General features: G+C 38.9%; 1 protein-coding gene across 7 annotated transcripts in view; it reads right to left on the bottom strand.

Annotated features, from left to right (window-relative positions):
• Positions 1-23794, bottom strand: part of TTC39B (tetratricopeptide repeat domain 39B) — a 154860-nt gene that overhangs the window by 70398 nt on the left and 60668 nt on the right. For 2 of the 7 annotated variants that reach the window (XM_055578034.1, XM_055578033.1), the window contains exon 3: positions 7668-7794. The exons of the other annotated variants lie outside the window; for them this stretch is intronic. The gene's annotated coding sequence lies outside the window, so the exon portion shown is untranslated. The remainder of the gene's footprint in view (positions 1-7667; positions 7795-23794) is intronic. 7 annotated transcript variants of the gene reach the window in all.

Raw genomic sequence — 23794 nt, 5'->3', positions numbered from 1 at the left:
TGGTTGGATCTCCTTGCAGTCCAAGGGACTCTCAAGAGTCTTCTCCAACACCACACAGTTCAAAAGCATCAATTCTTCAGCGCTCACTCAGCCTTCTTCACAGTCCAACTCTCACATCCATGTTGGCAAAGTGATGTCTCTGCTTTTGAATATGCTATCTAGGTTGGTCATAACTTTCCTTCCAAGGAGTAAGCAGCTTTTAATTTCATGGCTGCAGTCACCATCTGCAGTGATTTTGGAGCCCAAAAAAACAAAGTCTGACACTGTTTCCACTGTTTCCCCATCTATTTCCCATGAAGTGATGGGACCGTATGCCATGATCTTCGTTTTCTGAATGTTGAGCTTTAAGCCAACTTTTTCACTCTCCACTTTCACTTTCATCAAGAGGCTTTTTAGTTCCTCTTCACTTTCTGCCATAAGGGTGGTATCATCTGCATATCTGAGATTATTGATATTTCTCCCAGCAATCTTGATTCCAGCTTGTGTTTCTTCCAGTCCAGCGTTTCTCATGATGTACTCTGCATATAAGTTAAATAAGCAGGGTGACAATATACAGCCTTGACGTACTCCTTTTCCTATTTGGAACCAGTCTCTTATTCCATGTCCAGTTCTAACTGTTGCTTCCTGACCTGCATACAGATTTCTCAAGAGGCAGGTCAGGTGGTCTGGTATTTTCCACAGTTTATTGTGATCCACACAGTCAAAGGCTTTGGGATAGTCAATAAAGCAGAAATAGATGTTTTTCTGGAACTCTCTTGCTTTTTCCATGATCCAGCGGATGTTGGCAATTTGATCTCTGGTTCCTCTGCCTTTTCTAAAACCAGCTTGAACATCTGGAAGTTCACGGTTCACATATTGCTGAAGCCTGGCTTGGAGAATTTTGAGCATTACTTTACTAGCGTGTGAGATGAGTGCAATTATGCGGAGGCATGTTAGTTGCTCCCAATATTTCACAATTACAAACAACACTAAAATAAGCCCCTTTACTCACTTTCCTGATTATTTCTTAAGGATAAATTCTGGAGGTAAAAGGCGTGCATTTTGTAAAATACCTTACATTAAAAAAACTGCCTATTTCCCATTATATATACCCCACAGAGTGCTGAGGTAACACAGAAGATGTGTAGACCAATCTGGTTTGCAGAGTCTTAGGCCACCCTTTGACCCACATCTACCCTCACAGACACACATGGAGGCAAGTCCACTGGAGAGAAGGAAACTTCCGCGGAGCTTAAGAATAAGTCCTGCCCTGTGTATAATAGAATCTCCAACCTCCCATTGATGATTCACCTTAACTGTACGCAAGCTGTAGAGCAGAGAGGAAAAAGTTACTGACCATTCCTTTAGGAAAGCTTTTTCTTTCTGTGTTTTTAATTCTAAAATGTCAATGTCCTTATTGTAGATTAAGTAGAGTTTGATTATATTCTACCTTCTGACTTCCCAATACCCAGTAATATTTTATATCCAACATTCATCTTTTCTTGAACATATCAAGTTCCCTAAATTTTATACATCAAATTAGAGAAAATCAAGGTTCTTTTTACTAGGGTGGCTAGCTGTGGGTGGCGAGAGACAATAAAATGTCAAGGATAAGAGGAAATGTATCTTAAAGGAAGGTTATTTTCCATCACAAGAACTTTTTACCAGGAGAATCCAGGAAGTGCTAAGCCCTCAGATAAACCAGACTCCAGGGCAATGACTGGCATCTCTGTTTACAAGCAAGGAAGGAGAAAAGACAGATTCAAAGGACTCGGACCATTCTTGCCTATCTGTTCCCTTATAGGTTCATTTATAAGGGCTAGAAAAGCATGTTCTTTAAAATGTACATTAAAATGCCTCCCCATTTGTCATCTGCCTTATCTTTAACTTTCTCCCAAATATTTAAATTTTTATTTAATCAAAACTAGTCAGCTCCTTGGAGAAGGAAATGGCAACCCACTCCAGTGTTCTTGCCTGGAGAATCCCAGGGACGGGGGAGCCTAGTGGGCTGCCGTCCATGGGGTCGCACAGAGTTGGACACGACTGAAGTGACTTAGTAGTAGCAGTGGCAGTCAGTTCCTTTAATATTTCTGATTTTCAAGGCATACTTAGAAAAACTTTCCCTCCACAAAGATTATATAACATAATTTTCCATGCTGCTTACCTTCTAAATATTTAATGTGTTGATCCATTCATAATTTAAGTATATACTATAAGATAATGTGTGCAGTTTTCTTACTCTTTTGCCATTTTTTCCAAGATAATTTTTAAAAGCCCATATCTTTACCCCAACAACTTGACATACTATAAATATACATATAAAACACTGAATTAATTAAGTCCTGTTAAAATTAAGTCTGGTGTGCCAGGTAAAGGTTGCACATTTCAAAGCTATAATTATAGCATCTTTATCAAGCACAAAAACACTTGAATTTATCAGAACTTAGTAATTATTAAAAACAATACTAGGGATTTTTTTATTTCTCTGAGGTACAAGAGTTTAGTTTTTTATGCTTATATATATATATATATATATATATATATAGGAAATCCCAGACATTCTTCAGTATTTTAAAATTTATATTAATAACACAATAAGGACATCATGCTACAGATTTTTTTAAATAATTGTATTTTAGATCTAATTCACTCATTTAAAATACTATCTAGTATTTTATCAAGAATCTATTTTTCCTTTTTTATGAGAAATGCTTCAAATACATGGAGAAAATGGTTTAACATGCAGGTATATCTCGAATCCACTTGGTGTACAGTGTGATCTAAATTTAAGTATTTCCCCTATGGATAGGCAATTATCCCAACAGTAATGAATAACTTGTCTTTCAGCTATTCATTGGATTCTAAATAATACAAAAGAAAGATTGTATGCCTGCTCAATCAAGCATTGAGGTAAGCTCAATTGTATGCCTACTATTTTAGAGCACAACTAGGCCCACCCAAGGAATATTTCATTTTGTAAGGGATATACCTTTGCTTGATTTGTTATTTTCTATACATTAGGGCCTATATTTTGTAAAATAATATGTTAATTTGTAGTTTTTTTGGTCTGACACATATGCAAATACTTTGATAAGGTTATGGCTTTTTTGCCTTGTAGGAAATTAATTAGTTTTGTATATTTGTATATAACAAATCTTATTCAAACATTCTTTCTTCAGTTCCCCCAAATGCTCTTGGAAAAATGTTAACCATCTTGCTGATTTTTCATTGATCAGTAAATCTTTGACATGTGTTCATGCTATACTCATCACTCTCTGACCTACTGAATGACTCTGCAATCTCTAACCCAGGGCAAGTTTTCATACACGCATAAAGCAGTTTCAGGCACTCTTTGGATCCATTCACATATTTGCCTCTGTTTGCACCAGTCACACAATTTTCATTTTCATGGCTTTCTTATATATGCCAATGGACAAATCCTCTACTACATTAAATGCTCTTTCAGAGGGTGTTGGCGGGAGCGGTGGGTCTTGGGCTGCTATTGCAATTTCATTCTTATTTACAAATTTTAGAATCAGTTATTGTAAAGTTACAAGAGAAGTCTGCTGAGTTTTGAGTGGGACATGATTTCATTTTCAGAGATTTTACCTAGAACTGCTATCTTTACAATATTATATTTTCATACCTATACACATTTATCCAAGTCTTCTCTTATTTTCTTCAATAAAGGAAGGAAATATACATAAGACACTGCACTAAGGTACATGCACCCTTGCAAAGATGCCATGCTAGATGTTCCTTATGCTGCTTTAGTTTTAGAATGTGTACCACCAAAGTAAGCACAGTTATTAAAAACTGAACAGAATGACTTGCCTGTTGTACTTTTGAGCAAAACCTAGATGTTATGCTCAGATGTTAGAAAAAATGTATTTTTAGCTAAAGAAAAATCTTGCTATTTGGTTTACAGAGGTTAAGGAAAAATATCATATCATATTTCATTTACACTATTACTATGCTAGAAAATATGTCCTTATCTTGCCCTGATTTTACCACTTTATTTTTAAATGGCTATATTGAGACATTATTCACAGACCACTCAATTCACTCATTTGAAGTACACAATCAATTGTTTTTAATATTCATAGATAGTATATCACTTTCATCATTATCTAATTTACATTTTGTCACCCAAAAGATACTCTATATCCATTAGTAATCACTTCCCATTTCCCTCTACCTCTAGTCCTAAGAAACCACTAATTTACTTTCTACATGTATGAATTTACCTTTTCTGGACATTTTATATTAATGATATTAAGTAACATGGTCTTTCATGATTAGCTTTTTTCACAGAGCATAAGGTTTTCAAGATTCATTTGTGTTGCTGTTATGTATGTCATTTTTTTATTGCCAAATAATAATCCATTGTTATAGATATAACACACTTCACTTGTCATTTCATTATTTGATAGGTATATGGGTATATTTCTACTTTGGGGCTATTATAAATAATGCTGCTATTAACATTCATGTACGAGCTCTTGTGTGGACATGTATTTCATCTAGGAGTGGAATTGCTGAATCACATGATAATTCTACATTTGATACTTTTGAGAGCTGTCAGGCCGTTTTCTAAAATGACTGTGTCATTTTACATTCTTACCAATAACATATGAAGCTTTCAATTTCTCCATATCTTGGACAACACTTTTTACTGTCCATCTTAGGGTGTATTATAGTGTTAGGTAGTTAGAAAAAGGAGTCCAAAATGGCAGTGGCTAAAAGACAAAGGGAAAAGCCTATGAAAAGGGAACAAAAGAAAAATCTGAGAACCTCAGGAGAAACAAACGCCCTCTTCCTGGCTAGCCCTAATTTGCATAGGGCAGGCTTGCGGGGAGGAGACAAAACGTATAAAAAGAGGAAGCCAAGCCAGGTTGGGGCTTCTTCTTTGGAGTCCACCTGCCTTCATGCCTCCAGCGTGTAGTATCCTTTGTTGCTGAATAAAACCCTAAGCTGTAATCGAGCTGTAACACTGGTCTGCAGTTTCAAATCTTTGTTGTGCAAAGACAGAACTGAGGAAATTACACACTCTCCCAACAATGGAACCTTGTGATTTTGACTTGCATTTGCCTAATGACTAATGATACTGAGTATCTGTTTGAGTACATATTGACCTTTGGAGAAATGTCTGTTCAGGTTCTTTGGCCATTTTTTAATTGGGTTATCTGTCTTTTTATTACTGAGCTTTATATTGCTTTAATTTTTAATCTCTTGGTAGACCTAGTCTCAAATGAAAAGTTGTATGCTTACAACTTCATTGTTTATACTTTTTCTCTCATTCAAATCACAATTAGTAGAATCAATTCAAAAATTTCCCCCAATAAATCCAACACAATGGGCTATGTTCCTGCACAATGAAATAAAAGCGAGTCCATTTTAAAAAGAAAAAATGAAATAAAATGTCAAAAGTTAATAAAATGACACAATATCCTTGAAGCTTTTTCACCAAAGTTAAAATCTCTTTAGGGGACAAGAGGAATGAATAAAGAAAGACTAACAGATATGCTTTGGGAGGCACCATTTATATAATATAACCTACAGTCTGAATCCACTCCAGTATTCTTGCCTGGAGAATCCCCATGGACAGAAAAGCCTGGGAAGCTACAGTCCATGAGGCCACAAAGAGACACGACTGAGCCACTAAACACAACACAAGCACAGTCTGAATGGTACCCACTGGAGTTACAAGCACAGGACTCCAGTGGACACCACCACCAGATTTGCAGTTAATCTATTGGTTAATATTATTGACCATATAACCCAACTTATCTTAATAAAGAAAACTGCTCATCAGACCAAATTCTGTCCTATGGATGATGTTTTCAAATAGCCATCCTCATGGCCAGTGATCAGAGGAAAAGGAGAGGTGCTACTTCTGCTTCTGGGAGAGAAACAACAGCCCAGAAATTACCAGGCACTCCACTCCCCAAAACACATGTTACTGTCAACTTCACCCCCAACCCTGTCACCAACACTGTCAGAATCAAAGGAAAGAAATTTCAACATTTTTTTGCCATACTAGTCCTGACCTTTGGAGAAGGCAATGGCAACCCACTTCAGTACTCTTGCCCGGAAAATCCCATGGATGGAGGAGCCTGGTAGGCTGCAGTCCATGGGGTCGCTAGGAGTCAGACACGACTGAGCGACTTCACTTTCACTTTCATGCATTGGAGAAGGAAATGGCAACCCACTCCAGTGTTCTTGCCTGGAGAATCCCAGGGACAGGGGAGCCTGGTGGGCTGCCGTCTCTGGGGTCGCACAGAGTCGGACACGACTGAAACGACTTAGCAGCAGCAGCAGCAGCAGCAGCAGCAGCAGTCCTGACCTTTAGAGGGAAGCCCTAAAATTCTAAAAAAGGCCAAAAAGAAAGCATCAATGTAGAATATAATTATTCTATTAGGTGAGAGACTAGATTTATAAACTAGATAAACTACCCTTAAATAATACATGCTTAGACTTATTACAAAAGCTTCCTCAATCAAAATTATAAACCTTCATATCATCTGAAGAACTTGGGTGGTTTTTATATTCTTTGTGCTTTTCCATAAAAGGAAGAACTCAGGGAGCTTAACCTGGAAGAAAGAAGACTTAGAGGAGAGCAGAGAAGAAAGAACACAAGGGCTATTTCCAGACACTTCCATCCCTTGTTCAATTGGAAGGTTACAATTCATCCTTCTAGACCAGCGGTTCCAAACCTTTTTGGTGCCAGTGACCAGCTTCATGGAAGACAATTTTTACATGGACCTGGTGTGGGGGGATGGTGTCAGCACAATTCAAACACTTATATTTATTGTGCATTTTATTTCTAACCTTAATGCCACCGCTGATCTGACAGGAGGTGCCAGATCCATGGCCAGGCAGTTGGGAACTCATGTTCTAGACCACCTTTTCTGGAGCTGTATCTTACTTCCAAAGGATTCAGAAAAATACATAACAATGTGTATCCAGAGAGAGAATAAAACACAAATGTGGCAAAATGCTAAAAAAGAGATTCAGAGTGGACAGAAGTTCTCTGTATGATTCTCGTACCTTTTCTCAAAGTATGGAGATACTGCAAAATAAAGGTGTTTTTTAAAAAATAGCTCTGGTGACAAAGGGCAGAGAACAGGGATCAAATGGGAGTGGGCACTGGCCTCTGGCCTCTGTGGACCAGCTGGCAGCAGTGGAGAATGCCAAGCACTCAGGGTCATGGGCGCACCGACAGGTCCAGCCATCACAGGTAACTCCGGGACAGGCACAGCAAGGACAGAGGTCACTGCAAAAACAACCGATGAGACGCTCAACCAGAGAGCAACACCCGGACTGGGCTCCATCCCTGTGTCTTCCTCCTGGCCCCAGAGGCCATCTGGGAAGGAGAGGAAGGAGGGGGAACCTTTGGGGCAGGAGATGTCAGCCTGACGCAGAGTTTAAATTTTCACTTGCATGGGCATTTACCTCCCCTACTCCATCAGGAAAACCTGAGCGTCTCCCAAAGAGGCCATCTGAATGTTGAACAGATGATGTCATCTTTAATTGACAACTTAATGTTTTTTTTTTCTCATGCTCAAGGGAGATGAGAGTTCCAAAGCAAAGTGAGGACAGTTGAAAAGAATGAAAATTCATTTTTGGATGAAAGATAAAGTGTGCCCAGATCCTACTCACTGAAAAAAATGGAAGGTGGGACTTACAGTCTCTTTAGAAAATGTTTTTCTTGCCCACAGTCACCGCAGGTCACGGACAGAGCCGGAAGCTAAACCCAGAGCCTGCCATCTTTTCAACGTGATTTCCTCAGGCACAGCAAACTGTACTCCTCCACTTTATTCAAAACAAATAACAACAGGATGTTAGTTGGCAAGAGACAGATACAGCTCCTATTTCAGTCTGCTGGTTTTCTTCACTGATTTTTTTCAAACTTAAATGAAAATTCCTGCCGTACTGGAGGGTTCTCTTATTTCTAGTGGGAAACTTCTACCACATCTGTTAGTGATCCTTCTTCAGTTCCCTACTGCAGTGTGATTTAGGAGAAAGCATGCTGGACACACGCAGAATGCTGGGTTCTGTCCCAGGTGTGCAGGCAGTGAGATTTTGGGTTAGTCGCTCACCTCTGCCAGGGGCTGGGAAGGGCAGCCTGGGGAGAGGGAGGTGGAAGCAAGCGGGGTGCGTAGGCTACTATTTGATGCACACAGAGTTTCAGTTTTACAACACGAAAAGAGTTGCAGAGACGGACAGTGGTGATGGCTGCACCACCTTATGAACATACTTACTACTACTGAAGCAGTGGTTATGATGGAAAAGTGTATGTTACATGTATTTTACAGCAATTTAAAAAATGAGGGAAAAAAACTGCACATATACACAAAAGCCGGAAGTGGGCTAAAAATTCCTTGGTCCTGTTTACCTCACAGGGATGTTCCAAGGAAGCAATGCATTCCACTTTGCAAAATCACTTTTTAAATTGAAACATGACATAAATGTGGTCTGATGTTGTTAAAAGAGTTAAGTGATTGGGGCCAAGAACTCCCCATTAGACAGACCACTGCACTCCTACTACTCAGCAGTCTGAGCTTCCCGCAGGGACAGCCAGAGGCCACTCAGCAGCACTCTGCCATTTTCATCAGTCCCTCCAAGTAGGGATGCAGACCTTCTCAGGACACAGAGCAAATGCAGGTTTCCAGCATGACGCTAAATGAGGATAACTTTACCATTTCTTTTCAAATACTACCTAAAACACAGAGAAAAAAAAACCTTTCTAAAACACAAAGATGAAACAAGTTTGCCTTTCATTTAGCTCCTGATCCATGAGAGAAAGAAAACCCATCACTACCTAAAAGTACCCAAAAGTTTTCCAGGCTAGAGAATATGTCTCTCCTCTGGGTTTCATGGTTAAAATTTAAAACTCATCACAGTATGATGAGTGGTCTACTTTTCAGCTGTTGTGAGTAGATGATGAGCTTTTTAAGGACAGGAATTCTCTTAGTCCAGAGAAGTTCAATCAATTTTGATTGAATAAATGACATTTGTATTGATTCTATATGTGTATTAGTACCCTTGGGCCAAATACAGTCTCAATTCTTGGTATTTTATGCCACATATGTAAACCATGGAAAGCACCCATGATTATATGATCATAGAGTCCTCATTCATAAGCAAGCAACTATCAGTAAATATTAGGGCTTCCCCCACATACATCTGGGCTTTCCTGATGGCTCAGCAGTGAAGAATCCACCTACAATGTAAGAGATGCAAGAGACGTGGGTTCAATCCTTGGGTCAGGAAGATCCCCTGCAGGATGAAATAGCAACCCTCTTCAGTATTCTTGCCTGGAAAATCCTATGGACAGAGGAGCCTGGTGGGCCATCATCCATGGGGTCACAAAGAGTCAGACATGACTGAGCAAGTAAGCACGCACACACATACATCTATCAGATTAGACAAGCAAAACAGAAGGGGAAACATAAATACACAAGTAATTAAGTGCCAAAGTTTAATTTTCTTTAACTCTTCAATGTACAGCTGTTTTCATAGTTGATATACTGTATATATTCAGCCTGTGGTACCAAGTGGGCACATACAATGGTTTGTTATACAGGAATGCTATCGCCAAAAAAATAATAATAACCTATACTAATATTAAAGAGGTGTGATGGCACATAAATGCTACATATTAAGGCCTGATTTGCTGACTCATGGAAAAGGCTCAAGTTTTGCCACATCCACCAACTAAGAAGATAATGACTATAGCCCCAAACCACAAGAGAAATTCAAATCTTGGACCCATATTTTCCTGCTTTCTAAAATACAGCATCTGTGATGATCTGAAACAAGATATTCTATAACCCACTAATCCAAAACGATCACCAAAGAAATCCATTCATACCACTTGAATGGTCATGAAAGACTTTCCACACCTGTGAACTGATGAAATAGCAAAAGAAAATCTCATGTCCACATAATTTGCCCATAGGTGAGTCCTGCCCTTTCGAAAATAAGCCAAAAACATAAGTGTAAATTCAGTTGAAAAGTAGAAAGCAAGTCAAAACAACAGGAAAATCTCAGCCTGAGGTCAAAAAACCTAAGCATTTTTCATGACACATGTCTGCAGAATACATTGAAATTTCATTTACAAAAAGGGAGGGGGGCTGCCTACATTCCCTCAATCAACCCAAGATTAAGAAACACAATAAAACAGATCTGCCAACTTTCAGCATGATGGAGTCATGGTCAGCACCTTGGATGACTTATGGACAACTGATTTAACCTATGCACCTCACTCTTCTCATCAGTAAAAGGGGAAATTAATTAACACAGTAGTTGTTTAAGATCCAAAACAGACTCACCATGGGTACTGGGCCTGACACAGAAGACATTTTAAGAACAAGCTAGCCTATTTCTTTGCCATTTCTAGCCTATTTCTTTAAGATATGAACATAGTGACACAGCAAAGAACTGCTAAACCTCCCTCAATGATTTGTTCAGGAAATCACATAGAGTCTCAAAATGCCTTATCTCACGATAGGCCTCAGAGACTTCTGCTGGTCAAATGAGAGATTTGGTGCAAAAAAATGGGAGATGAAAACTATATACAAGTCACAAGTGAGTTGATATGTTTATTCATAAGTTACTGGGTTGGAAATCAAAATATACCTCCATAAAAACAATGATTGATATGTATCTATACCAATATATATCTCTATGCATGTGTTAAACATGTGTGTGTGTGTATATATATATATACGTATATATATACACATATATATATACGTATATATATACGTGTGTGTATATATATATATACACACACACAAATATATGTACATATATATATAGCATAAATCTCTATATACATTCATATGTACAGGCACACAAATATGTTAAATTCTCAACCTAAGCCATCAAAGCCTATTTAAGCCCTAAATTATTAACAACTGACCAGAGTCTTAGAGCCAGGAGCAAGGTGACCACTGCTCATACTTTAGTGACACTTCAGTGGCTCATCACTGTCCTTGCCACAGCTTGTTGGCAATGTCCCTTGGCACCTGTCTTTCACTAACCAGCCTATCCTCACTAGAACTGCAGGGCGCCCAAGCTTCTTGACAAACCCTGAAGAGATCGTAGTGAAGGGGATCAGAGTATGTCACCCCAAAATGTCATTTTCACATAAAGAGTATTTCAAGTTGAAGGCAACTAGCTCTCTGCTCCCCTCCTTTCTTTATAAAATTAGGGCATCATTTTCTTTTTATTAAAGATATTTCCCTCTCCCACACTAGGAAGAAAACTAGCCCAGAGATAACTCTTAAGCACCTGAGAGGACTCTCATCTGTGTGTCTGCCTGCATGCATGCTGAGTCACTTCAGTCACGTCCAACTCTTTGTGACCCTATGGATTGCAGCCCACCAGGTTCCTCTGTCCATGGGATTCTCCAGGCAAGAATACTGGAGTGGGTTGCCATGCCTTCCTCCAGGGATCTTCCTGATCCAGGAATCGAACCACCGTCTCTATGTCTCCTGAATTGGCAGGCAGGTTCTTTACCAGTAGTGCCACCTGGGAAGCCCCTTATCTGCATGAAAACCTTACTAAACAATTCTTATTTAGCATACATTTTCTAATCATCTTCCCATAACTTACCCGCATCCAGTAGCCCCCAAAATCCTCTTCTTTTGTTTAGCCTCTTCACACTTCATCATCCTTTGTTTAAATGATATGTTTCCAATTCCAACCACCTCCTTGAGGCACATTTCTTGGCTAACTTTCATATGTATGTATGCAGTTAAACTTGTTTTTCTCTTCTCTTCCTAATCTGTCTTTTGTCCATTTAATTTATAGGCCCCAAGTATCCCCAAGGGGATAAAGGAGAAAAGTTTCCTTTCTTGCAATGGTCTCTCATATCTCAGGGACTTGGGCATAATAAATGCTGCTGCTATACCTGATTGCCACCAGTATCCAGCAACATCAGCCTCAATTCAGACATTGCCCTCCTCCAGAAAGCTCCCTGAACTCCTGCCATCACCCAGACTTGAGTCAGTTGTCCCTCATCTTTGCTCCCACAGAACACTGACCTTCTCCATACTATAAAATCTATCCCATTACATCATAATAAGAGTTCCTTGTCTGTATCCCCCAATAAACTGTAAGTGCCTAAATGAATATTAATAAGTCAAAACATCTGCCTTATTTATTTATTTACTTATGTCCTGACTAGCTCACTCTCAAGTAATAACCCTCTGACAGCCCAGGGAGACCTCTGAATCCAGGCTGCCAGGGATTCTTCTTCAGAGTCAAGGCCAGCCAAACCCTTCACAGGTTCAGGTTCTTACTGTTTTTATTTTTTGTTTTGTCAAGTTGACTGGTCGGTTTGTGTCTGCTGTTTGCTCTTGATTCTGGTTTTGATTTCTTAGGTCTTCCATGACACTATAATGGAATGAATCGTGGTTAAGAAATCTAGCTACTGGCCCCATTTTAACTACTATATGATCTCTATCTTTGCTCCCCTATCTGTAAGTTGAGGGGAGAGTCTAAGAGTGGTTCCTAAACCTCACTGCTCACAGTCCTGAGGGATGCCTGTAATAAAAACTGTTCTGTGTCTAGCACAGGGAACTCTACTCAGTGCTCTGTGGTGACCTAAATCAGAAGGAAATCCAAAACAGAGGGGATATAGGTAGACATATAGCTGATTCACTTTGTTGTACAGCAGAAACTAAAACAGCATTGTAAAGCAACTAGACTCCAATAAAAAATAAATACATAAAAGTAAAATTAAACACTATTCTCCCTCTAGAGCTCAGGTAACTCTGATGAGCGGCCATGTTTGGGGACCACTGGAAGGGGCAGAGATTTGAAATCAAGTCACATCGGGGGCCGAGTTCTAATTCCTCCACTCACTTCCTGTGTGACCTTTAGCAAATTACTTCATCTCCGTTTACTTGCATGTCAGAGCACAGATAGTAAGTAGTTTACAGGACTGAAGGGAAGGAAGATTAAGGTACAAAAGAAGAGTACCAGCTCGTGGCTGGCCCACTGCAGATGCTCAGTAAATGGTAATGACACACCTCCTCGCCTCCTGTGTATTCTCATGGCATCCAATCATTTCTCTGTCATGGCCTCTAAGAGTTTCCAGAGAGCAAGGCACCTCTGTTTTATTCTCCACCCCATCCCCAGTGCCCAACACAGCGCTTATGACACTGCCCAATATTATTCAATAAATAATTATTCAATAAATATTCAATTAGTGAATCAGTAACATATCAGAATATACTAACATAACTAATTTCCCTCCCTTTCTGAATTTCAATAAAAATTCAGACTAAACTGTGAGCTCCTCCAAAGCTGGAACTATTCCTTGTTTACTGATCTAAAACTCAGTACTTAATATAGTGCCTATTCCATGCTTGCTGAACTAATTATTTTCAAAGTCTCTTTCTAGGTCAAGCGTACCAAGGATCTGTGGCTCCAGAAGATCTGAGACAGAATTAGTTGCAAGTGTTTGTATGTCTTTTATATATTTGGCTGCAAAGTATCAAAACTTCTACAGTTGAAAAATTAGCACACATATAATGAAATAATTATGCACTTTCTGAAGGTCCCCCTCACCTGCTACCAGTATCTGCTCCATGAGGGCAGATATAATACCTCGTTCAGCATCATGTCTCCAGAGCCTAATAAGAGCTTTGTGACAAATGTAAACATTTGTTGAATGAATGAATATAAGTTTTTTGCCAGTCTAGGTAAGGCAGAATTTCCTATTTTTAGGACTCCTTCCTCATTGAATTCAAAGCTGCTGCATTTAGGAATGACGAAATGTTCAAAAATAAGAACAGCAGATGTTTCATCTCTGGGTGGTAGAGAATTTCTTTTTTAAAATCCTTGATTTATTTTACACTGCAGAAAATCAACCAAAACACTAGCACCCAAAAAACTCACATAATAAATCACCTTAAGTCAAATATATTCGGCATCTAAAGATGACTATTACCAGTTGGTATTTTAAAGTATTATGACTATTGAGCTCTGAACTTAACTTTGAGAAATCGCTTTAGCTAATGTGATTTTAAAATAAAAGAATGAGATCCGAAACCAAATGATATGAATCAGATCACTAAAATAATAAGACTTTCATGTAACAAAGATTAATCAAGAACATACAGGGGTTATTATGAAAATCAAAATTTTACTTCTGTCCTTACAAAAGATTCAAAATTGATTCAATAAAAATTCAGCAAGGATACAGTTCTAGCCTCCAGTGAATTCCAAAGAGGGAAAGTGGGACATAATGACTAAGGACAGATGTTTAGACTAAAGGGTCTGCGTCACCAGAAAAAAATGGCACCGATTCAAATGCACAATTAGAAAAGGGTGGTCAGGCAAAGGTCACTTCGGGGTAACTCCCATTTATTGTGATCTGCTACAAAGAGACAGAGGGAACCCCACACAGCATGGAGAGAGGTGAGGTCTATGACTATCTCCCGAGGCTATTCTGCCTGCATGCCACAGTACTTAATTTTTCTTTAAGATTTTAATCACCCTAACAAAACAAAAACGCACCACGAAGCCAACAAAGGACAGAAGACAAACACAACGAATACAAAGTAAGCCGTCATCATCTTCCCATTGTTCTGCAGCCTCACGCACACCTTGCAAGAGCAGTAAACCAGCCATAGCATCCTTCTCAGCAGCAAGATTCGCTCTTTTCTCCCATTTCAGCACTCACTCTCAGGAACTTCAGAAAAAAAGACACAGGGGGTCCAGGCTGGGGAGCAGGGGGAGCCCTGGCAGGCTTGACACGAAGGCTTTAATGAAGACAACATCAACTAACAAAAACTGCTTAGCCTCCAGTGAAATTTCACTCTGATTTTTTTTAATCGGCATAGCTTTCCTTAAATTAAATCCTCACAGATCCAAAGAGAATGCTGCAATCATACCCCCCAGAAACAGCTAAATAAATGCAACATACTCACAGGTTTAGAGCGGCTGTAACTTTGAAGAAATGAATATAGAAGCCTTTTCCTCTCTCCTACCAGATTTTTTTTAAAGCCAATGGAAAGAAGAGACAGTTCTCAATTTAAAAGGCAAAAAAATCCTCAAATTCTGATTTATGTCTTGGTCTCCTGTGAGACTCTCAATTAATAAGCGTAAGAAAAGAAGCTGCCCAGCTGCTGGCAGCATCCCCGAGCCTCCCAGGGCAGAATTTAAGACATGTCAGTTAAAAGTGGTAGCTACACTCACTGCCGAAAGCTGCCGCTCCTGCAGGAAAGGATGCTGGGAGATTTTTTTTTCCCCAATCTCTGCTGCAGCCTAATTCTAATCCATCACTATTTAATTATCCTAGAGAAACAAGCAAGAAAAATACAAATGGCCTGGATTTATAAAATCTACAAGGTCTTTTAATGATGTTTCACCTAATCCAGGGATCCACTGCTATCTAAAGAGGGTTAGCTGAAGAATAAAATGAGTTACCTCTTTTGTTTTAAGGAAAATGTAAAAGCAGGCTGATGCACCCATGTTAGACTTGGATTTAATATCCTATTGACTTTTAAAACACTAAATAAGGGAAAGTCAAGTTCTCTTTTCAGTCTGATGAATTAAATGTGCAAAAGTTAAATTAGTGAAGCGAATGAAACATACATATGACCTAACAGTCATTACAATATAGATGGGAGCTGCCCTTTAAAATCAATATTAAATAAAGAATATTTGAATTGGTTTTGACGAAACTAAAAAAAGAAAAAAAAATAAAGTAAGCTTTAGAGATGGTCAGTGACTTGGCAACTTGTCTTGCCTGATGGGCACTTATACATACTAGAACTGGACTGTTTCTGTGATGGGGCTCACAATTCAATCTGATTATAAAAGTATCAGGTAATGTGTTCTGATATTTTCTGATTGTAAAATAAATTCCTTACAGAGAACTGGAAACAAAGAAGGAAATTAAAACCAGCAGTAATCTCGAACTAGAGAGAGCCAACTGTTAATACTTTACTTCTAGTCTTCTTTCTCCATTTCTTTCTCTTTTTTTTTATTACTATTGTTTTACATTTTGTATACTATCTTTTTTTTTTTCAATTTTATTTTATTTTTAAACCTGAAACACTGTATTAGTTTTGCCAAACATCAAAACGAATCTGCCACAGGTATACATGTGCTCCCCATCCTGAACCCTCCTCCCTCCTCCCTCCCCACACCATCCCTCTGGGTCGTCCCAGTGCACCAGCCCCAAGCATCCAGTATCATGCATTGAACCTAGACTGGCAACTCGTTTCATACTATCTTTTTCACAGAAGCATTATATTATGATTATTTACCTATCAGTGTGACTCATTTCTGAAAGTGCTCAAGAAAGCTGACATACGCAGTGACAGACAGTCAACATGTATTTATGTGCCTACTATACGCTGAGCATGGAAGAGAGAGGATCAAACAGAGCACGTGTGGTCCCTACTCCCTTGAAACTCTCAAGCCATATACTCATCAAATAGTCACAAATGTGATAGGTACTATACTTCAGAGGAGACCTACAGGACTCTTTAGAAATATGTAAGAGACTTGGGCTTGCAAAGCTCAGGATTGGTCAAGGAAGGGCAAGCCCAGATGCAAAATCATCAGTATAGTGTATTTCACATCTACATTTTCCAATCTTTTATCTAATATTCTTTTTTTCTTGTATCAAAAGAAACTTTGAGTCCAACTATATTCTTGTGAATAACCTATAAGAGAATAATTGATATGACTTTGAGAAATTACAAAAGGTAGACCATCCTGCCTCCCTAAAATGGTGAGTTCCCACATGTTTCTAAGAAATCTTCACTGACCTACTGTATAGCACAGGAAACTATATTCAATAGCTTGTAATAACCTACAATGGAAAAGAATCTGAAAAAGAAGATATATATGTATATCACTTCAGTTCAGCTCAGTTCAGTCGCTCGGTTGTGTCCGACTCTTTGCGACCCCATGAATCACAGCACGCCAGGCCTCCCTGTCCATCACCAACTCCTGGAGTTCACTCAAACTCATGTCCATTGAGTCGGTGATGCCATCCAGCCATCTCATCCTCTGTCGTCCCCTTCTCCTCCTGCCCCCAATCCCTCCCAGCATCAGGGTCTTTTCCAATGAGTCAACTCTTCACATGAGGTGGCCAAAGTATTGGAGTTTCAGCTTTAGCATCAGTCCTTCCAATGAACACCCTGGACTGATCTCCTTTAGAATGGACTGGGTGGATCTCCTTGCAGTCCAAGGGACTCTCAAGAGTCTTCTCCAATACCACAGGTCAAAAGCATCAATTCTATATACATGTATGTAAAACTGAATAATTTTGCTGTACATCTGACACATTGTAAATCAACTATACATTAAAAATTAAAATTAAAAAAGAAAAGAAATCTTCAAGCTAAAATTAACTCAGCCATGTTCTGAATCTCATAAAGGCTAAAAGATTACCTTGAGAATACTGGAAATAATCTGACATGGATTTTTTTTTTTAATTTAACGATATTGATGTAATCTAACAAAAAAAAAAAACCCACCAAATATCCAAGTAATTTGTGAAAATTCTCCACATGATCAAGGTCAACATCAACAGTGAACAGTGATAAATCATTCTGACTGAATATGATGTGATGAAAATGGCATTTTATATCTGTGGTCTTCCTCCCCAAATCCCATAACTCCAATCTTACCATGAGAAAAACACCAGACAAATTTCAGTATATGGACATCCTACAAAATATTCTGCCTCGAATTCCTCAAAAGCATCAAGATCATCAAAAAGAAGACACAGTCTGAGAAACTGACACAGCCAATTAGGTAAAAACTTAGTAAATCTGAAAAAAGTATGGACTTTTGTTAGTGATAATGTATTAATGTTGGTTAATTAATAGCAATAAATTATGACACTAATGTAAGATGTTAATAATAGGGGAAACTGGGTATACAGTAGATGGGAACTCTCAACTTTTCTGTAAATCTAAAACTGTTCTAAAAAATAAATCCTATTTTTTAAAAGTCCCTTTCCCAAAATGAAAGTAACTTTATTTTTTCTGATCATTAGTAAAACATATCCCATAAAAATGTTTTGATAGTGCAAAAAGGTCATAAAGGGGATATTTTGAAACTATAAGTACTCTATAATTCCGCCATGCTGAGATAACAAATTGCAAACACAATATGTATGTATATATACACACCTATGTATGTGTGCATATATATATGCATATGTGTGTGTTTATTTATATATATATATATATGCCACTATTTTTAGCTGTGGTTAGGCTGACTAGTAGTGAATGTAGTGAAAGTCACTCAGTCAGTGTCCGACTCTTGTGACCCCATGGACTGTAGCCCACAAGGTTCCTCTGTCCATGGGATTCTCCAGGCAAGAATACTGGAGTGGGTTGCCATACCTTTCCACAGTCCATGGGGTCACAAGAGTTGGACACCCCAGCATTACCAAGTTTCAATCCATGGAATCTATGAATGTTACCTTAAATGAGCAAAGAGACTTTGCAAGTGTAATCAAGTTAATCATCATAAAATGGGGAGATTATCCTAGATTATTTGGTTTGGTTCCTAAATGCAATCACAGGTATTCTTATAACAGGGAAATAGAAAGGCATTTTACACAAAAGGCATAAGGTTATGTGACCATGGAGACAGAGTGATTTGAAAAGACCATGCTGCTGCCTTTGAAGTTGGAAGAAGGGGCCATGAGCCCAGGAATGCAACAAATCCAGTAGCCTTACTGACCTGTCTCTCTTCTCTTCGATTTTCTTTTCTCCAATTTTTCCATCAAAGCGTTCAATTTCCTGAACTTTTTTTTTTTTTTTGGTATAAACTCCATCCGGTCCCATCACTTCATGGGAAATAGATGGGGAAACAGTGGAAACAGTATCAGACTTTATTTTTCTGGGCTCCAAAATCACTGCAGATGGTGACTGCAGCCATGAAATTAAAAGACGCTTACTCCTTGGAAGGAAAGTTATGACCAACCTAGATAGCATATTCAAAAGCAGAGACATTACTCTGCCAACAAAGGTCCGTCTAGTCAAGGCTATGGTTTTTCCTGTGGTCATGTATGGATGTGAGAGTTGGACTGTGAAGAAGGCTGAGCACCAAAGAATTGATGCTTTTGAAGTGTGGTGTTGGAGAAGACTCTTGAGAGTCCCTTGGACTGCAAGGAGATCCAACCAGTCCATTCTGAAGGAGATCAGCCCTGGGATTTCTTTGGAAGGAATGCTGCTAAAGCTGAAACTCCAGTACTTTGGCCACCTCATGAGAAGAATTGACTCATTGGAAAAGACTCTGATGCTGGGAGGGATTGGGGGCAGGAGGAGAAGGAGACGACAGAGGATGAGATGGCTGGATGGCATCACTGACTCGATGGACGTGAGTCTGAGTGAACTCCGGGAGTTGGTGATGGACAAGGAGGCCTGGCGTGCTGCGATTCATGGGGTTGCAAAGAGTCGGACACGACTCAGCAACTGATCTGATCTTTTTTTTTAAATAACAATACATGTTTATTTCTTTTTTAAAATTAATTTATTTTGATTCATGTCAGTGTATGGCAAAAACCACTACAATATTGTAAAGTAATTAAACTCTCTTTCTTTACACTCAAGGTTTTTCCCAGCTGATTCTTTTTTAACTGAGTTTTTGAGGATTTTGTCACAACGGTCAAAATTGTCATGTTTTTTCCCGCTGGTGTCAGGCTTAAAAAATAATTTCCAACCCAAAGAACATAGAATGATTTACCTTAATTTGCTTTTACTACTTAAACAATAAAATCTCCAACTTATTTTCTTTGTTATTAAGAACCATGCAAAGCCATAAATCCTCCAACCACTATCCCTCCACCCATTCTCCCCTGGACCAGCATCAACATTGAGACTTGGCTGGAGTACAAGTGTTGAAGCGGGGAGACTGGAGACTTCCCAGAGACCCTCATCTGTTAGGGGAAGCACCCTGACTGAAACCACCGCCACGGCCAGGCACCGTAGTAACCACGCGCACGGGTTATTTTACCACAGGAGGTGCTGGTAAGGAACTAACCAGCCACCACCAGCTGGGAGAGTTTGGGAACAGTCAAAAGGAAACACCATGTGTCCTACCACCTCCCAGAATTATTCTTGCTGGAATCCATCTTGGCTGAGCAACGTGTGAGCCACCAGGCAGGACCCTGAGTCAGAATAACTGGCCAAAGACAACCCTGAAACTAATCCTATCACCATAAAACCCGAGACTGTGAGCCAAGTAGCAGAGCAGTCCTCCTAGGTTCCCTTACCCTCCTGTTCTTCACCTGGGCGCCCCTTCCCAGTAAAATCTCTTGCTTTGTCAGCGTGTGTATCTCCTCGGACAATTCATTCCCGAGTGTTAGACAAGAGCTCCCTTTGGGGCCCTGGGAAGGGTTCCCCTTCCTGCAACACATCCACACCCAGGCTCCCTTTGCAAAGTCTCTCCCCATGGACTAAATCAATGCCTGTTAAAGAAAAAGAGCTCAACAAACATTTGTTAAACCATGCGAAGGAGGAGACTCACCCTGTCCCAAGTCCAATGAGGTGGGTCTCAAGATAGGGAAATGGTCAAGGATCACAGTCACTCATGTCTCAAAAATTTCACAGTCTTTTATGTTTTTCTTTGAATTTTTTTTAAACATTTTATATCTTGAAGCAGTCATCCTAAGACTGCTAAGAAAATAGCTATAGCAAAATTTCTTGTACTTTGTAAGGAATTGTGGTTTTAGAAAATGTTCCCTATATGACATTGTACATTAAGTAATTGGTATAAAAATTATATTACATTTGGTTTATTCTTTGCAGTTTTACAAAATGCTTTCAAACAAATTATTTCATGAGTGAAAAATACATATTAAAAATAATATTTTTCTTATACTGAATTATCTAAAAAGGCATCCTTATACTATTTTAGTAAGTCTACTGAGAATATAGGCTCCATCCATGGAGCTGAACAATCAAATACTACCAGACAATGAGAATGCTATTTCAAAATACATATGCTTTAAGTAGGCAATCACAGAATTAACTTCCTGGTATCAACTACCATAGCATTATTTTAATCAAAGCAAACAATATATTGTTGGGAAATTTTCTTTTAAATTGGGGCCAGAAATTTTTAATGACAAAGAATCTCTTAAATCAGTAGGGAGATCTGACAGACAGAACTTTATACACATACACACACTTTGTTTTAACTGCATAAAAGCTAAGTCAAGGTGCCCTCACAGGAAATTTTCTTTACTGACAAAATAAATAGAAATTAAAAGCTTATAACTGCATTGCCAGAGGGGAGACAAAAGCTATGCCTATACCCCTAAAGATGCTATTTTATCAGAACTACATGGAGCTTTAACACATTTTGAGATCATTCTCTGCTTATAGGTGATAAAAAAAAAAAATACTCCTTGCTGGCTTGAATACTTTCACTCTGCACAATAAAAATAAAACAGATAACATGGAAATCACTTTATATGAAAATTAAAATCACACATAAATCCCCAAATACCTCTTCAGTGTTATGTAATTTCAGAGGCCTTTAGATTTGTTAGTGGCTAAATCTTCAGACTGTTTATTAAATGTGTATGATACATGATACTGAACCACTCATGATTTACAAATGTGCCTACATCACTCCATCTCTGAGGAGTTCTAGACACAATGTTCTATAAACATGATGGCACAAAGGGGAGGGTAGGAAGAAGAGGAAAGAGGGAGAACCAGGGAGACTGATTAATTTTCAAAACATAAACAGTGGAGAAATTTGACACATACAAAAGGCAAAGCTCCCTGCTTTTACAGTGTGTTATTACTTATTTTAGGTTGCTATTTTTATCAAGAGGGATAAACATATCAGAAAACAGGGCAGATAAAAAATGACAGAAAGTGAACAAAGGCAGTGAAGCTCACTATATCCCCTAGGAGTCTGACAGCTCATTTCCATAAACTTCAGATGGAAATGGAGTCACCCCAGAGTTGAGAAACTGCAATGGCGTCACTGACAATCCTGTATAGTGCTCACTACGCCCAAACAACTGGACATTACCTAATCATGCATGTATGGGTTGATTGACACAACCAGCCGTAATCATCATTAAAAAGAAGGAAGAAAAAAACACATCCCAAAAGATCCTTTAACTCATTCTCCTTTTGAACAATCACAGCAATATTATTGTGCCCGATACTTCCTAAGTTCTCAAAAAATGATGGCTGGATTTTTTTAACGCATTGCAAATCCTTGCAGTTTACTTTGAATAGTCATCTATGGTTTTTGATTAGTACATTAATTCAACAAACTTATTAATTCGAAAAATATATATTGAGCTTCTGCTATAGGCCAAGCATTGTGCTTGGGTACAGGATGCACCATGATGGAACTTAAAGAGTTCAGAGAAACAGGTGGTCAGAAAACAAGTGAAAAAAAAAAAGCTACAAAATATGAGAAATGGAGTGAGAGGAACAAACAGGTTGTCAGGACAGAGGAATGAAGGAGGAGTAACCTATTCAGGTGGAGTCATTAGGCACAGTGGGAAGACAGAGCATCTGAGAGCTGAGAATGACCAGGAAGAAACTGGGAGGAGTGCCAGGAAGTTGTTCTGGTCAGAGACGTCAGACATACAAATCTAGGCCAGCAAAGGTCTAGCTTGAAAGAGGCTTCCGGCTCAAGGCAGAGAATGAGGGTGCGAGTTGACCAACTGGAGGCAGTGTGTGGGGATCTGACCTTGATCTCAAGCCTTGTGGGCTATGGTAGACTGGGAATCTTCATCCTAAGAGACAAGCAGACTCACGCCCAGATTCTAAGCAGAAAAATGACATCATTCAATTGAATTTCTAAAAGGATCACTCTGTCCTGATTCAAACGAACCCGCTGTTAATAAATTATGAGACACTGGGGAAATTTGAACACTGACAGGATATTTGATGAATGTCGTTAATTTATTTTAGGTGTGACAACAGCCTTGGGATTTTTTTAAAAAAAGACCTATCTTTTATATGCATACTAACATACAGATACAGCAGTGCCATAAAAGGCTTATAGATTAGATAATAGTTTTGTTTCAGTGCAATTTCCTGACCTTGATACCTGAATGGTAATTAAGTAAGAGCATGTCTTTGTTTTCAGGAAGTGCATACTGAAATATTTAGAGGTAGATTACAGATGAGATAAGATTGGCCTTGAGTTAACAACTGTTGAAGGTAAATGGTGAGTACATAAGAGCTCAGTTGACCATCCTCTCTATTTTTTACATATGTTTGAAATTTGTCATATTAAAATTTTAAATCAGGAAACGTTGGCTGCTACATGGAGAATGAATGGGATACAGTTGGGAGGGTGTCAGACTAGAGAACAAAGGAAACAAGAAAACACATGGGGGTGTGGGTGGGCAGGGCTCTTTAAGTAACCCAGGCAGACCCCACAGTACCTCAAACTATGGAACAGAGAAAAGAGAGAGAGAAGGTGAACAGATGGGAAATATATGTGGGAGGTAGAAATCATCAGACCTGGTAGAAGGAAGTTAAAGAAAAGGCAAGGAATCGAAGCCAGGCATCTGCTTTGAGCAAGTGAGTGGAGACATTTACAAGGATGGAGAAGACAGGGGGAGGAAAATGTTTCTGAGGGATGAGGGAGGCAGCTATCAAGAGTTCAGTTTGGAACACATAAATTAAGGTGTTTGTGAAATATCCAAGTGAGTGATCAAATAGGCAAGGATGGGGCCTATTTCCCATTCCAACTAATAAGATAGTGCCAGACAGAAGAGTAGTCATGTCCAGAAGGTCACTGATGGAGGAGGTAAGGAAGTCAGTACTGGGAACAG

Source organism: Bubalus kerabau, chromosome 4 (assembly GCF_029407905.1).
Source record: "Bubalus kerabau isolate K-KA32 ecotype Philippines breed swamp buffalo chromosome 4, PCC_UOA_SB_1v2, whole genome shotgun sequence".
NCBI classification, from domain to species: Eukaryota; Metazoa; Chordata; class Mammalia; order Artiodactyla; family Bovidae; genus Bubalus; species Bubalus kerabau.
The sequence above is the reverse complement of the archived record's forward strand: the minus strand, read 5'-3'. Positions and strand labels throughout refer to the sequence as shown.